This window comes from Pleurodeles waltl, chromosome 5, assembly GCF_031143425.1.
Source record: "Pleurodeles waltl isolate 20211129_DDA chromosome 5, aPleWal1.hap1.20221129, whole genome shotgun sequence".
Taxonomy (NCBI): Eukaryota; Metazoa; Chordata; class Amphibia; order Caudata; family Salamandridae; genus Pleurodeles; species Pleurodeles waltl.
This window is the reverse complement of record NC_090444.1, coordinates 811,803,195-811,821,667: the sequence shown is the minus strand read 5'-3', so window position 1 is coordinate 811,821,667 and position 18,473 is coordinate 811,803,195.

The window sequence follows — 18,473 nt, the reverse complement described above, 5'->3', positions numbered from 1 at the left end:
AGCAAATCATAGTTTTCATTGTTTTTTGAAAAGCATAATATGTGAAAAGCATATTTAATTCTTTGAGATTTTCTAGGTCATGATCAAAGGTTTATGTTATGAATGCATAGATGTTACAGGATTGATATTCTGAGTATAATCATAGTTCAAAGCTCTTGCCATCGCTTGGTTCTGAGGTCGTAGTTTATTCTTGTTCCATGATGATCATAGTCTAAAGCTCTTGCCATCTCTTGGTTCTGAGGTCATAGTTTATTCTTGTTCCATGATTCAAAGAAGGGGCTTTGCCCTTATTTCAAAAGGGGTCTCCATCAGATATCGGAGACGCATTTGAGTCAAAAGCCTTTTGATGAGTTATATTTCTACTAATGAGTAAATGCATATTTGTTCTAACCTTTTCTTTTCAGATCTCTCTCCCTGCTGTTCCCCACCCTAATTCCCTTCCCCCGACTGGCTTCATCATAACTCTGTGCTATAATACATTTCTGAGTTGGTGACGCCGGAAGGTGGGCCTTTTGTTCAGAAACGTGCAGATCCCGAGGAAAGGACACTGTGACAGAATAGTGAACCCACGAGTTTTATACTTTCCTCTTGGACTGTACGTGAGCTGCGTAAAATGGCCATCCTAGATACCCTTATGCAAGTAGTCACTCAGATGCAAAGGGATTTGACAGACTCAAAAAATGTTGCAGCTGATTTAGTTAATAAAGTAACCCAGTTACAGAGTAAGGTGGATGGTTGTGAATCTGAGTCTCATCCTACACCTTCAGCACCTAAGAACATAGCTGTGAATGTGCAGACACAGATTCCTTTAGCTGCACCAGAGAGATTTTCTGGGGACCACAATAAGGTTCAAATGTTTCTCACAAAGGTGGGACTACATTTTACGTGTCGGCCTAGTGCCTTTCCGGATGCACAATCTAGAATTGCATTCCTAATATCATATCTGAATGGTGATGCAGCTACTTGGGCAGTGCCATTAGTCCGATTAGACAGTCCTCTTTTATATAACTGGCGTCGTTTTGTAGAGGAATTTGTAAAGGGTTTTGACAGACGTGCAATAACTATGTCTGCAGACAAAGAGCTACTAGAATTACGTTAAGGAAACAAAGATCTGATAACGTATTTGTCACACTTCAACCGGTTAGTAGTGGAAACCGCTTGGCCTGAGGAAAAAAGGTCAGCAATATTTTATCAAGGGCTAAAAGATTAACTAAAAGATGTATTGGCCCAAGTTGAACCACAACCAGAAACTTGCACTGATTTAATTAATCTAACCCTACGGATAGATCACAGCCTTTCTGAAAGAAAAGGAGTAAGGAAAAAATGGGAAAAACCCAATTGGCAAATGGAAAGATCCAGACACCTGCAATTGTCTTCAGATTCTATGATAGAACTGATGGATATCGGAACTGTCCGCCCACCACTGACAAAAGAGGAGAAAGACATGCAACGAAAAAATGGTCAGTGTCTGTATTGTGGAAAAAAGGGTCATTTCGTAAAAGAATGTCAAAAGAAACCCAAAGGTGAAATTGATTCAACATTTGTGACAAAGAAAAAGATAGCAGTTGCTTTGGAAAATTCACAGGAAAACTAAAGTGCCCAAATAAAAATGAAGGGGACCTCTTGGGAAAATTGACAATCCCTTCAGTGTGCTCTTACACAAATCGTTATGTCAAACATTTTCGAATTTTAGTACAAATGACTGTGCGGGAAAAAAGACATAGGGGGTCATTACAACATTGGCGGTAAAAGGCGCTTACCGCCGTGCAGAAGACTGCCAATACACCGCCGCGGCCGCGGAATTCCGCCACAGCTATTATGACACACATCTCGGAATCCGCCGAAATTCAGACACCCACACAACTCTGCCACACCAAAGGTCAGTGATAAACTGGCGAAAACAAAACCTCCACCTCCACGCCAACAGAAACACGCCCATGCTATTACGACCCACGAATCCACGCAGCGGTCTTTCAACTGCGGTATTCCATTGGCGGTACACACCGCACGCTCAAAATACACACACATCTCCAAAACACCGCCACATTGGACAATTACAAATACACACACCTGATACACATACAAACACCACTCCCACACGCCCAACACAATATAAAACACCCACCCACATCACCCACAAACCCCTACGACCACAATTACAGAGAGAAGGCCAGAGAGAGAGCACAGAATAGACAACCCCATCACACAGAGGCACACAACACCATCACCCACACAACATCCATGCACAAAACACCACACACCACTACACTCACCACACTCATCACCACATACATCACCCCACACATCACACACACCACCCCATGTCACGCCAAAGACACCCCCGCTTTTCCGAGGAGGAGCTCAGGGTCATGGTGGAGGAAATAATCCGGGTAGAGCCACAGCTATTTGGCTCACAGGTACATCACACTTCAATAGCCAGGAAGATGGAGTTATGGCGCAGAATAGTGGACAGGGTGAACGCCGTGGGACAGCTCCCAAGAAATAGGGAGGACATCAGGAAGAGGTGGAATGACCTACGGGGGAAGGTGCGTTCAACGGTCTCCAGGCACAACATCGCGGTGCAGCAGACTGGTGGCGGACCCCCACCTCCTCCCCCACAACTAACAACATGGGCGGAGCAAGTCTTGACCATCATGCATCCTGAGTGCCTCGGAGGAGTCGGTGGAGGATGGGACACTGGTAAGTCAAATCTTAACTATCATATCCGCCACCTTACCTGCATGCTCTCACACACCCCCGCCCTCACACCCTCCCCTATCACTCCAAATCCTCACTAATGTACCCATAACACAAACCACACATCCCAACACCAAGACCTGCATGACACAACTAAGCATGGTCACCCCTCACCAAAGCATGCTCACTGCACATACCCAGAACACCCCCCCAACCATCATCACACAAACCCACACACAGGAATGCTTGCACTGGGGTTTCACAAACACCCACCCATTGCACACCATTACACACACACATGCAATAATCATGCTCTTATGCACCTGCAGGAACCCGAAGGACCGTCCCCACACCAGAGGGTCCAGACAACACCACTCCACCCCCATAAGAGGCCCACAGTGACGAGAGCAGCTCTGCCCTACTGGATCCTGATGACCAGCCCGGACCATCGTAGGCCTCTGGACAGTCGGTTCCCCTTGCACAGGCACAGCCCAACACTGACCTTCCACCCTCTGGAAACACCAGCACAGCACCCACCCAGCGGGCCCATACCTCCCTACCCAGGACAGGTCAATCAGCGGTATGTCCACCACTACAGGGAACCCAGGGTAACCCACCACCCCAACAACAACAGGGACCTGGGGGCAGTGGTAGTGGGCACACGGTCCAGGGGACGGAGGCACAGGAACACAGGGGAACTGGGAGGGCTGCTGTGCGGCAGGGGGCGGACAGGCCAAGGGAACCCACTCTCCACGAGGCCCTATCCTCCATCATGGGAGCATACCAACACTCCCAGGAGACTATGGCGACGGTCCTGGACAAGTTGCAGGAGACCCTGCGCCTGTAGGAGGAACAGTATTTGTGGTTCAGTGAGGAGCTTAGGACCATCAGCTCCGCCTTGGGCACCATCGTAGGTGTGCTAAAGGACATACAGCACACCATGAGGGACACTGTGGCACTCCAAGGGGCCCCTGACACTAGCCAGGATGATGAACTGCCCATCACCCCCGCCGGCGCTAGTGGACAGGACGCCCCGCCACAGGACCACCACACCAGCACCCCACCCCCTGCAGACGGAGAACCACCACGCAAGCGGTCCCTGAGATCCAGGAACAGGACAGAGCAAGATGGTAAGACCCCCGCCAGGAAATGAGACCACCCTGTTTGTCCTCCCACTGTACCACATTGTTACCCTGTCCATACTTAAACTGCCCCAGCTCCACTTCCTATGCCCAGATGGGCAGTGCACCTGTGAGACTAATAGACTGGACTCTGCCATGGACATTCCTCCGCCATCACCCCTCACCATTTTACAAACCCCTTACATTTCTGAGCACTTCAATAAACACCCTTGAAACACAAAACAATCTGGAGTCAATCTGTGATTTAGTAAATATGTATTATCAATGACAGTGTCATAATGGGTATCCCATTATAAGGCTAACATACCTATGTCACACATCACAAGTCCTTGAAGGATGCAAGCAGATGACACGTTGGTAACCACACCTGTGAAACCGTAATGGAAGGGTACAACTCAGTTACCAAATAGTGATTGAAATCGACAAGCAGGATAGAGGTAGACGTGTGAAAGTTAATGTAATGTTAAAAATGAAAATGTTCTCACCTGTGTGTCACTGGAAATATTGCTGTATGACTGACTCCCTGTTGTCGTTGTCTTCTTCCTCAGCTTCCTCCTCATCACTGTCCACAGGCTCCACAGACTCCACAGCTGCTACAACACCGTCATCTGGATCATCCTCCTGCAGAAAAGGCACCTGGTGTTGCAAAGCCAAATTATGGAGCATGGAGCAGGCAATGATGATCTCGCACACTTTCTTCGGTGAGTAGAATAGGGATCCACCTGTCATATGGAGACACCTGAACCTGGCATTCAGGAGGCCGAAGGTGCGTTCGATCACCCTCCTAGTCCGCTCATGGGCCGCATTGTACCGTTCCTCTGCCCTGGTCCTGGGATTCCTCACTGGGGTCAATAGCCAGGAAAGGTTGGGGGAACCAGAGTCCCCCAATAGCCATACACGGTGCCTCTGGAGTTGACCCATCATATCAGGGATACTGCTATTCCGCAGGATGTAGGTGTCATGCACTGAGCCAGGGAACATAGCATTTACCTGCGAGATGTACTGGTCTGCCAAACAGACCATCTGGACATTCATTGAATGATAACTCTTCCTGTTCCTGTACACCTGTTCACTCCTGTGGGGGGGGACCAGAGCTACATGGGTCCCATCAATGGCACCTATGATGTTGGGGATATGTCCAAGGGCATAGAAGTCACCTTTCACTGTAGGCAAATCTGCCACCTCAGGGAAAATGATGTATCTCCTTACGTGTTTCAGCAGGGCAGACAACACTCTGGACAACACGTTGGAAAACATAGGCTGGGACATCCCTGATGCCATGGCCATTGTTGTCTGAAAAGACCCACTTGCAAGGAAATGGAGCACTGATAGCACCTGCACGTCAGGGGGGATTCCAGTCGGATGGTGGATTGGTGACATCAGGTCTGGCTCCAACTGGGTACATAGTTCCTGGATTGTGGCACGGTCAAACCGGTAGGTGACGATGACATGTCTCTCTTCCATTGTCAACAGGTCCACCAGCGGTCGGTACACCGGAGGATTCTGCCATCTTCTCACATGTCCCAGCTGACGGTGCCTACGAAGGACAATAGCGAAGAATCAGTCATTATTCCTCCAGGTATGTACCCACAGTTACACAGAAGACTACATCACTCACAAAACCCTTCCTGTATGTGTGTTGAGTGTAGGCCTAGCTATGTGTGACGCAGAGGTAAATTAAGCCATGTGGGCCCCTGAAATGGCGGCTGTCTGACCTCTAAACTGGGACAATGGGATTGTGGAGTAATAGCACTGGTGTTGCACACTGTCGCGGTAGGCGGTCGTAGACCGCGGCGCAATGCTGCATTGGTTAACATTGGACCCTATGGGTCCCAGGAGCCAATGAACAGGTGCGCCGGCGGTGATGATGCGCACCGCCGCGGACGTCACCACCATTTTCTATCTGTTCAATCACTAGATACCTGACCTTCGACAGGAGAGGACCTACACTGCAAGTGCTGCTGTGACCTCGGTCTGGAAGCGACGATGGCTGCTGTGTCTGGGGAAAGGGCCCCTGCCTTCACTGCACAGGAGTTGGAGAAACTGGTAGACGGGGTCCTCCCCCAGTACACGCTACTCTACGGTCCTCCAGACCAACAGGTTAGTACACAGGGAGCACGTTGTATGGGCTAGGCCTTGGTGGAGAGGGCTGGTTGGAAGAGGGAAGGGGGCAGAGTTCAGGGAACATTAATGCATGGGAATGAATGGGCCACATGGCCAGAGTAGGGAGGGGTCCACTCACAACGACGGTGCAGTTGGTAATGACTGTTCCTCTTTCCTTGTGCATGTCATGTAGGTCAGCACCCACCAGAAGAGAGACATTTGGCGTGCCATCGCCAAAGAGGTCCGGACCCTGGGGGGCCACCAGAGACGGGGCACCCACTGCCATAAGAGATGGGAGGACATTCGCCGCTGCAGCAAGAAGACGGCGGAGGCTCAGCTGGGGATGGCCTCCCAACGTGGGAGGGGTGCCCGTCGCACCATGACCCCCCTGATGTTCCGGATCCTGGCGGTGGCCTACCCGGAGTTGGATGGGCGCTTGAGGGCATCACAGCAGACACAAGGGGGTGAGTACACTCTCATTCAGCGGACTTTGCGTGCAGTGGAGGTGTCTTGGTGGGGAAGGTGGGCTGTGGGTGTCCCTAGGCCAGGGCGAGTTCGGTAGGCAAGGCCCCTCCGTAATGTAGGCCATGTGGCACTCTACCCCACCTCAGCAGAGTGCCAAGTCGAGGTACAGTTGTCCCTGTGGCATCCATGTGCGCAGATGTCCACCATTGCCATGTAGGCCACATCCCAGAAATTGCATGTGCAGAGGGCAGGAGCACGGCGTAATGCAGGGGGCTGCTGTGTCTGTCTTGTCCGCCAACGGTAGCGGTATGCCATGCACTAAAACTCTCTTTCTTCTGTCTCCCCCCCTTTTTCTGCTCTCCCTGTCCTTTTGTACATCAGCATCATCAGGCGGAGGTACAGTGGCACCAGAGCACGAGGGAGCTGCATCCCACATGGCCATGGAGGGCCACACCACGTACTCTGAATACACCAGTGGAACGGAGGGCGAGGGGAGCTTCACGTCGGCCACCAGATCACCAAGCAGCGACACGGACTCGTTCGCTGATGGGGGCTCCCTTGTGGTGGCGGCACCATCTGTGCCCCCCACCTCTACAGGTACAGCCGCCAACTACCCTACCAGCACTGCCCTCCCAGCAGCCCCTCAGGGTTCGCCCCGTGCCCGCTCCCCCAGGAGGGTGGGCATCACCTTCGCCCCAGGCACCTGAGGCCCTGCCCCAGTCACCCCTGCTGCCCTCAGTGAGGAGGCCATTGACCTCCTCAGGTCACTCACTGTTGGGCAGTCTACCATTGTGAATGCCATCCAGGGTGTAGAATGAGAGTTGCAACACGGTAATGCATTCCTGGAGGGCATTCATTCTGGTCAGGCTGTCCTTCAGTGAACCCTGCAATCTCTGGCCTCAGCACTGATGGCAGCCATTGTCCCTGTGTCTAGCCTCCCCCCTCCAACTTCCTCCACCCAGACCCAATCTCCTGTACCCCAGCCCATCCCAAGGACACCTACAGACCAGCATGCACACAAGTCAGCACACACAAGTAGCTCAAGCAAACATAGGCACCACACACACCACAGGCACTCATGCAAGCCTCACCCACGTACAGACACAGCAACATCCACTGCCTCCACTGTGTCCCCCTCCTCTTCTTCTCCCTCCTCCCTCCCAGACTCGTCTACACACACACCTGCATACACCACATCTACAGGCACCATGAATCGCACAAGGACACCCAGCACCACAAGCCGCTCACCTGCACTTACCACCTCCACTGCCATTTACACGTCCCCTGTGTCCTCTCCCAGTGTGTCTGTGATGCCCCCTCCCAAAGTACACAAACGCCGGCAATCACTCACCCAACATCCATCCACCTCACGACAGCCTCCAGTACCTGCACCTGCACCCAAAACAGCTAAAGTGACACCTCCTACAACCACCTCCTCTTCCTCCACTCACAGGCCCCCTCCAACTACCCATCCCAGTGTTCGTCAGAAACTGTCCCTCTGTAAAGTTGACCTTTTTGCCCCACCCCCCCCCTCCAATTCATCAGTCCCGTCGTAGCACCTCAGCCAAAAAGCCTCCAATACCAGTGGTGCCTGTTCAAGGTGTTTTGGAGTGCACCGGCCACCAGGGCAGGCAGTATGACCCGTAGCCAAGGCACTGGCAGCCCACCCCCTGTAAAGGCTCTAAAATTGGGGAGTGGACGACGGGACCGTGCGAAGACTCCTGGTGTTAAAACAACTCACATGGGTTCCAAGGGGATTGGAGAGTCAGCTGTGACTCCACCAAAGGTTGGGAAGGGCCAGAGGAAGTCTGCCCAGCCTGTTGTGAGTGTCACGGCGGAGAAGTGCGCCATCATTTCCGGTGGTCGAGACACAACCGCCAGCACCGTCGTCACTGGTCCAGAGACCACCGCCAGAGTCAGTGCCAAGGAGGGCCCAAGTATCGTCACTGGTCCAGAGACCACTGCCAGAGTCACAGCTCAGGAGGGCCCAAGTATCGTAACTGACCCAGAGACCACCGCCAGAGTCACAGCCCAGGAGGGCTCAAGTATCGTTACTGGTCAGGAGACCACCGCCGGAGTCACAGCCCAGGAGGGCACAAGTATCGTCACTGGTCAGGAGACCACCGCCGGAGTCACAGCCCAGGAGGGCACAAGTATCGTCACTGGTCAGGAGACCACTGCCGGAGTCACAGCCCAGGAGGGCACAAGTATCGTCACTGGTCAGGAGACCACCGCCACTGCCGGAGTCAGTGCCCTGGAGGGCCCCGGCTGCCACAGCCCCGCTGGGCAATGATGGGATCGTCATGCCACACACCAATGCCCAGTGTAGAGAACGTCATGCCACACACCAATGCCCAGTGTAGAGAACGTCATGCCACACACCAATGTCCGTACCAGAACCGCCATGTCAAAGCACCACTGAACAGTCCTGAACCGCCATGGCAAAACACCGCTGGACAGGGCAAAGACCGCCATGTCAAAGCACCGCTGACCAGTCCTGAACCGCCATGGCAAAACACCGCTGAACAGGGCAAAGACCGCCATGTCAAAGCACCGCTGACCAGTCCTGAACCGCCATGGCAAAACACCGCTGAACAGGGCAAAGACCGCCATGTCAAAGCACCGCTGAACAGTCCTGAACCGCCATGGCAAAACACCGCTGAACAGGGCAAAGACCGCCATGTCAAAGCACCGCTGAACAGTCCTGAACCGCCATGGCAAAACACCGCTGAACAGGGCAAGGACCGCCATGTCAAAGCACCGCTGAACAGTCCTGAACCGCCATTGCTAAACACCGTTGAACAGGGCAAAGACCGCCATGTCAAAGCACCGCTGAACAGTCCTGAACCGCCATGGCAAAACACCGCTGAACAGGGCAAAGACCGCCATGTCAAAGCACTGCTGAACAGTCCTGAACCGCCATGGCAAAACACCGCTGAACAGGGCAAGCACCGGGTAGGAATAAATGGACCGCCACATCAGGCATCCTTATCCCATGTGCAGCTGGGACAGTCAAAAAACAACAACAGGAGGGGCGGAGTGTGGGATATTTGGAGGATAGACTTCTGGTCCAGTGTGTGGAGCTCCCAATACTGTATAAACCAAAAAATTCCACACACGGTTCCAAAAGGCGGGAAATAGTATCTACCGGTTCTGCAAATCAGGGAAACCAAAAGGTTGTAAGCACGAGCCCTCACTCACCTTTCAGTGACATGCTTCACCATAGGGCTGTGCTCCTCGTCAAGCCGGCGCTGCAATGCATGACGGGCCCCACACGGGGGCTCTTTGCCGGAGATCTTTTAGAATGAAATGCGTACCGGTCAAAAAGTAGAAAATGAGGATTGGAATAGGAAAGGTTAAAAATGTCTAGAGGTAAAAACTGTTGAAATCTTTAATTAAATGTTAGTACCTCTGGCAAGATTAAAAACAAAGAATAGGGATATAGTAAAATAATGTCTACACTCCCCATAAAACGCAAAAATGCTATTTATAGCTACCGCCTCTCATACTAGGGAGTGGTATAAATGGAAAGAGGTAAACACAGGATCCCCTGTGTTACTCTACATCACTGGTCAACATGTTTCTCGCTATGCGATTCGTCAGGACCTCAAAAACGTACCTAATCCTTCAAATACTTGGGCTGCCCATACTAGGGAAAGCAGAACCTAAAAAGTAGAAAGAAACAGACATCACAAAAAGAGGAGAGAAATATGGACAGAAGTGACATAAACTCAATGTCATGACAAAAATACCATATCCACTCGTGAGAAAACCCAAAGGTGCCGTGTTATCAACATACAATGGTTACAAAGAGGAAGCACAGATTGGTGTCACTTCCTTGATGCTTACCCTCCAAAAACTAAATGCGGGCCTCATCGGGGGACAAACATCGTGTTGGAAAAATCCTCTGTGGTCTATATATGCATAGAAAAAACACACAGACTTCAAATCGCGTGTTAAATAAACAAATAGTTAGATAATCATCACATTATATGTAAGTGGACCTTGGTACACATAAAAAATTAACAGATCTAATCAGGGATCCTCTGCTGGAATCTACCAACCCCGCATAGCAGGGCCAGGGAGAGTAAAGGTTATAAAAATAAATGCGTGTTGCAAAAACATTAATAAAAGTTTTGAAGACCAACAAACAACAGGTGGTGTCTATCGGAGAGTATATGCGCAAGCACAAGGGTATAACATCTACTGAATTACAGTAGGGTATGATATAGAGTGGATTATGCATAAAGAACATAACTGTCAATAAATAAATAACTTAGGCCCACATACTGAGAGGCTAGCGGTATGGCCAGAAAACGGTTAATCCAGGTAAAGAAGAAGGTGGGACTCACATAGTCCATATAAAAGAAACAAGGATGGCTAAATGATGCCGGCAGCAGTCGGTGGTAAATAAAAATTGGTGGGAAATGAAGCGCGTCGATTGACGCGTCTCTTAACCACCCCAAGAATCTCCCTGACGCTAACCGTAGCGTCCCTATCCCAGCCCACGAAGGACTGGGTGCTGGATCTAAAGTACCTCCGGTGCGGAATCGCGTCTCGGAACACGTTAAAGAAAACAACCAAGAGCTTGCTCACTTCAGTGAAAGTGGGCAAGAAGGATTGCAAAAACGCCCGTTCCCAGTGCACTTACTATTCTCTGGTCGTGGTTCCAACTGCAGACCTACGATTGTCGTAGTACCCCGGAACTGGGGAAAGCAATCAACCTGGAGCCTTTTAGAGACGAAGGAAAACAGTAAAAATAGAAGAAGGAATAGCGAGGACACATAAGATGTGGCAAAATTATGTTGGCCATCTTAAGAGAGAAAATAAGTAACCTATTCTCTGATAGTAGGGAGGGGTGTCAAACTCGAAAATAAACAGAAGGCACAAAATAGCACCAAAAACCAGCACAAAATGAAAAATATGCAAGTTGGTACGTTAAGTCAGGTAAGGTAAGACTAAATTAGTAAAATAGATCAGGGTATTGGGGAAGCGATCTGTCACTATTGAAAAAAATATATCTGTCACTATTGAAAAATTTTTTTTTTTAGAGAGTAGAGATAAGCCTGCAATAATACATAATAATCATCAGTGGATAAAGGTAATCCACTGAATGTCATCATTGAGTCCAAGTATGTGTGTCTGTAATCTGAACACCCACCGTTGTTCTTTCTCAAAGAGTCTAGTGGTGCAAACTCTATTATCTCTGATAGTCTCTAACACGATCCATTTCATGTCATCAGGAGTGTGTCGTTTTTCGATATAATGATTAGTCAATTTCGTAGAAGATCTCTTGCATCTGATAGTGCTGCGGTGCTCATTAATCCGGATTTTAACCATTCTGGTTGTCATGCCTATATATCTGGGATCGCAGGGGCAAGTGATCATATAGATGCAATCCTTACTGCGACAGTTGGTATGGGATCTCAGTTGCCAGGTTTTGGGTTCGCCTAGATCGACCTCTTGCATACAATTAGTCAAAGTACAGACATTGCAACCACCACAAGGGTAGTGTCCTTTGACTCTCAACCATTGACTAGGGCCCACGTCATCTATATGTCGGGACGTCGTCGGTCTAGTGTGGACTAGCAGGTCTCTAATGTTGTGGGTTCTTTTAAATGCAAAGAGAGGGTACTCTAGTGTTTTGCCAGCACTAGTCAGAATTGGCCAGAGTCTGCGTACAACCCCTTTAATCCGGTTGCTCAGGGGAGTGAACGTGGTCACGCAAGTAAGTCTAGATTGATGTAAGCGGGTATTGTTGGTCAGTAATGTTTCTCTAGGGATGTTACTGACTCGCTTCTTAGCTCGTCTAACATTCTTTGGTGGATAGTTGCGTTCGCAAAGTTTCTGGCACAACGTGTCCGCTTGGGTATAGAAGTCACTAGTGTCAGAACAATTACGCCGTATCCTCAGGAACTGGCCAAAAGGTAAGTTCTCACGTAAAGCCTCTGGCTTGGTCTATATTGCCCTGCCAAATCACTAGAATGTCGTTTATGTAGCGCCGCCACAATCTAATGTTGGTAAAAAATGGTTGATCAGGGGTGAGGATGTGGCGTTGTTCAAAAGCAAACATATATAAACACGCCAAGCTAGGCGCGAAAGTGCTTCCCATGGAAGTGCCCTGTATCTGGTGCAGGGCAATATAGACCAAGCCAGAGCCTTCGCACTATGGGTTAATACTTTGGATACGCATCTGCGCTTCACGTCCACAATCTCTGATAGTGAGGTATCCTTTCTTGATTTATGAATCACACTTAGGGATGGGTACCTCCATTCATCCGTGTTCCACAAACCCACGGATAGGAATAGCCTCCTACTCTATAATAGCCACCACCCTAAGGCTTTACGTGAGAACTTACCTTTCGGCCAGTTCCTGAGGATACGGCGTAATTGTTCTGACACTAGTGACTTCCATACCCAAGCGGACACGTTGTGCCAGAAACTTTGCGAACGCAACTATCCACCAAAGAATGTTAGACGAGCTAAGAAGCGAGTCAGTAACATCCCTAGAGAAACATTACTGACCAACAATACCCGCTTACATCAATCTAGACTTACTTGTGTGACCACGTTCACTCCCCTGAGCAACCGGATTAAAGGGGTTGTATGCAGACTCTGGCCAATTCTGACTAGTGCTGGCGAAACACTAGAGTACCCTCTCTTTACATTCAAAAGAACCCACAACATTAGAGACCTGCTAGTCCACACTAGACCGACGACGTCCCGACATATAGATGACGTGGGCCCTAGTCAATGGTTGAGAGTCAAAGGACACTACCCTTGTGGTGGTTGCAATGTCTGTACCTTGACTAATTGTATGCAAGAGGTCGATCTAGGCGAACCCAAAACCTGGCAACTGAGATCCCATACCAACTGTCGCACTAAGGATTGCATCTATATGATCACTTGCCCCTGCGATCTCAGATATATAGGCATGACAACCAGAATGGTTAAAATCCGGATTAATGAGCACCGCAGCACTATCAGATGCAAGAGATCTTCTACGAAATTGACTAATCATTATATCGAAAAACGACACACTCCTGATGACATGAAATGGATCGTGTTAGAGACTATCAGAGATAATAGAGTTTGCACCACTAGACTCTTTGAGAAAGAACAACGGTGGGTGTTCAGATTACAGACACACATACTTGGACTCAATGATGACATTCAGTGGATTAACTTTATCCACTGATGATTATTATGTATTATTGCAGGCTTATCTCTACTCTCTAAAAAAAAAAAAAATTTCAATAGTGACAGATATATTTTTTCAATAGTGACAGATCGCTTCCCCAATACCCTGATCTATTTTACTAATTTAGTCTTACCTTACCTGACTTAACGTACCAACTTGCATATTTTTCATTTTGTGCTGGTTTTTGGTGCTATTTTGTGCCTTCTGTTTATTTTTGAGTTTGACACCCCTCCCTACTATCAGAGAATAGGTTACTTATTTTCTCTCTTAAGATGGCCGACATAATTTTGCCACATCTTATGTGTCCTTGCTATTCCTTCTTCTATTTTCACTGTTTTCCTTCGTCTCTAAAAGGCTCCAGGTTGATTGCTGTCCCCAGTTCTGGGGTACTACGACGATGGTAGGTCTGCAGTTGGAACCACGACCAGAGAATAGTAAGTGCACTGGGAACGGGCGTTTTTGCAATCCTTCTTGCCCACTTTCACTGAAGTGAGCAAGCTCTTGGTTGTTTTCTTTAACGTGTTCCGAGACGCGATTCCGCACCGGAGGTACTTTAGATCCAGCACCCAGTCTTTCGTGGGCTGGGATAGGGACGCTACGGTTAGCGTCAGGGAGATTCTTGGGGTGGTTAAGAGACGCGTCAATCGACGCGCTTCATTTCCCACCAATTTTTATTTACCACCGACTGCTGCCGGCACCATTTAGCCGTCCTTGTTTCTTTTATATGGACTATGTGAGTCCCACCTTCTTCTTTACCTGGATTAACCGTCTTCTGGCCATACCGCTAGCCTCTCAGTATGTGGGCCTAAGTTATTTATTTATTGACAGTTATGTTCTTTATGCATACTCCACTCTATATCATACCCTACTGTAATTCAGTAGATGTTATACCCTTGTGCTTGCGCATATACTCTCCGATAGACACCACCTGTTGTTTGTTGGTCTTCAAAACTTTTATTAATGTTTTTGCAACACGCATTTATTTTTATAACCTTTACTCTCCCTGGCCCTGCTATGCGGGGTTGGTAGATTCCAGCAGAGGATCCCTGATTAGATCTGTTAATTTTTTATGTGTAACAAGGTCCACTTACATATAATGTGATGATTATCTAACTATTTGTTTATTTAACACGCGATTTGAAGTCTGTGTGTTTTTTCTATGCATATATAGACCACAGAGGATTTTTCCAACACGATGTTTGTCCCCCGATGAGGCCCGCATTTAGTTTTTGGAGGGTAAGCATCAAGGAAGTGACACCAATCTGTGCTTCCTCTTTGTAACCATTGTATGTTGATAACACGGCACCTTTGGGTTTTCTCACGAGTGGATATGGTATTTTTGTCATGACATTGAGTTTATGTCACTTCTGTCCATATTTCTCTCTTCTTTTTGTGATGTCTGTTTCTTTCTACTTTTTAGGTTCTGCTTTCCCTAGTATGGGCAGCCCAAGTATTTGAAGGATTAGGTACGTTTTTGAGGTCCTGACGGATCGCATAGCGAGAAACATGTTGACCATTGATATAGAGTAACACAGGGGATCCTGCGTTTACCTCTTTCCATTTACACCACTCCCTAGTATGAGAGGCGGTAGCTATAAATAGCATTTTTGCGTTTTATGGGGAGTGTAGACATTATTTTACTATATCCCTATTCTTTGTTTTTAATCTTGCCAGAGGTACTAACATTTAATTAAAGATTTCAATAGTTTTTACCTCTAGATATTTTTAACCTTTCCTATTCCAATCCTCATTTTCTACTTTTTGACCAGTACGCATTTCATTCTAAAAGATCTCCGGCAAAGAGCCCCCGTGTGGGGCCCGTCAGGCATTGCAGCGCCGGCTTGACGAGGAGCACAGCCCTATGATGAAGCATGTCACCGAAAGGTGAGTGAGGGCTCGTGCTTACAACCTTTTGGTTTCCCTGATTTGCAGAACCGGTAGATACTATTTCCCGCCTTTTGGAACCGTGTGTGCAATTTTTTGGTTTATACAGCTGGGACAGTGACAGGACAGGAACTTTCACGGGGAGACTCATCCAGTCTGGGCACCAGTCCCCCCCAGTACCAGTGGAGACCTGCATCTACTTGAGAGACTGTGGCTTTGCACTCCCCAGGATGGCACAGTGGGCAACCCACCCACTGTAGAGACTTGAGAGACTGTGGCTTTGCACTCCCCAGGATGGTACAGTGGGCGTCCCACCCACTGTAGGGACTTGAGAGACTGTGGTTTTGAACTCCCCAGGATGGCACAGTGGGCAAGCCACCCACTGTAGAGACTTGAGAGATTGTGGCTTTGCACTCCCCAGGATGGCACCGTGGGCAAGCCACCAACTGTAGAGACTTGAGAGACTGTGGCTTTGCACTCCCCAGGATGGTACAGTGGGCAAGCCACCCACTGTAGAGACTTGAGAGACTGTGGCTTTGCACTCCCCAGGATGGGACAGTGGGCAACCCACCCACTGTATAGACTTGAGAGACTGTGGCTTTGCACTCCCCAGGATGGCACAGTGGGCAAACCACCCACTGTAGAGACTTGAGAGACTGTGGCTTTGCACTCCCCAGGATGGCACCGTGGGCAAGCCACCCACTTGTGCGACTTGAGAGACTGTGGCTTTGCACTCCCCAGGATACATCAATGGGCATGGAGCCCCGTCGTGGATCTGGCTTTGCAGTCATCCGGCTGAGGTGCCCCCCCTTCCCTTCCCCCTGAGGTGCCTGTAGTCTTTCCATCTGATGCCCCGGCAGTGTTCTCTCCGATTGTGGTCAGGTATCCTTTGTGGGCCTCGCCCATGCATTTTTGGACTGTTGGGGTACGGACATTGTTATATACATATCTGCACTACTTCTTGTATTGTATATAATTATGACTGATTTTCATATATATCTGTATATTTTTGTATGACATGTATATTGGCACATTACAATGTTTGACCGAATTTCGCTTTGTCTTTTCATTCTTCCGGGGGGATTGTGGGTTGTTCCTGTGATTTTTGTGAATGCATTGGTGTGTATGTTGTAATATGCGAGGGCGGGGGTGGGGGTGTTTCGTGTGTGTCCCCCTAACTTTTGCCTCCACCCTCCCTGTGTCGTAGGTGCAGTACTCACCGTTGTCTTCGGCGCCTAAGTAGCTGTTGGTCGCAGAGGAGCAGAAACACAAGGGCAGGGAGTATTTGGAGTTCCGGCTCCATGGAGTCCTCGTTCCTCGTGGGATGTGTTCAGGTGAGGGTTTTCCCATAGCAAAAGCTGTTTCTGCCGTGTTTTTATCCACGGTGAATCCGCCCCGGAAAAGGTGGCGGATTGGCGGGTTGTTATACTATGGGCGGTACATTGTCTTCCGCCTGTCTGTTGGCGGTGACTGCTGCGCTGCTTGTCTGTACCGCCGTGGCGGGCGGTGTGTTAATGTGGCTGTCTTTGTTGGCGGTTTCTGCCAGGGTCATAATTCCCTTTTTTTGTCCGCCGGCCTGTTTGCGGTATTACTGCAGCTTTAACACCGTCCGCCAGGGTTGTAATTACCACCATAATGTACAAGTTCTAATTGATTCAGGGGTAACAGGAAATTTTGTGGACCAACAAACTGCAGTAGACTTGCCTATACCCAGTGTCAAGAAAAAGGTCCCAGACGTTGTGTATGCAGTTGATGGTAGTGAGTTGGCAGGAGGTCCCGTTACTAAACAAACCTCACAAATACAAATGATTTGCAAAGATGATGAGAATCAGAGAAAGAAAATCAAGTCCTACGAGAATACCTTGATCAATGTTTAGCCAACAAGCTAATTCAGCCATCACGATCTCCAGCGGCTTCTCCACTGTTTTTCGTATTTAAAGCTAATGGCGATTTGAGGCCATGTATTGACTTTAGAGCGATAAATAAGATCACAGTTAAAAATAAATATACACTACCTCTCATACCAGTCTTGTTAGACCACGTAAAATCTGCTGTTATGTATACCAAACTTGACTTACGAGGTGCTTATCACCTAGTTAGAATTTGAGAGGGAGATGAGTGGAAAACGGCTTTTAAGACTCGTTATGGCTTCTTTGAATATCTAGTGATGCCGTTCGGTCTATATAATGCCCCAGCAGCCTTCCAATGTTTCCTAACCAATGTTCTAAGAGAATATCTAGACATCTTTGTCATCGTTTATATTGATCATATATTAATTTATTCAAATTCTGAAGATATACATGAAGAACATGTTAAAAAGGTATTAAAAACTCTACAAAAACATCATTTGTTTTGTAAGCTAAGTAAATGCAAATTCCATACCAAAGAAGTTGAATTTCTAGGAGTCATTTTAACACATGACGGCATGCAAATGACTGAAAGAAAAATTCAAGCTGTATCCGAATGGCCCACACCAAAATCAGTACCTGATATTCAATGTTTTTTGGGTTTTGCAAATTTTTATCAACGCTTTATCCATCACTTCTCCAAAAAGGTGGCACCAATCACCAAATTGCTAAGGAAAAAGGCCATATTCAACTGGTCCCAAGAGAGAGAGGAAGCATTTCAAGATTAAAAAAAGGCCTTTACTACCGCTCCCATTCTAGCTCACCCTAATGTGGAGGAACCATTCATCGTGGAAGCCGATGCACCTGATGTTGCTGTTGGGGCCATCCTGTCTCAACGTCATCGAGAAACTGGATAATTACACCTGATAGCACATGCATCAAGAAAATTGAATGAAGCAGAACAGAATTACACCATAGCAGAAAAAGAATTACTAGTGATTCGTAATGCTTTTAAAGAATGGAGACATTATCTATTGGGAGCGAAACACACCATAACTGTATACTCTGATCATAGAAATTTATGAGTTCTGCCAGACTATGAACTCCTAGACAACTAAGATGGATGCTATTCTT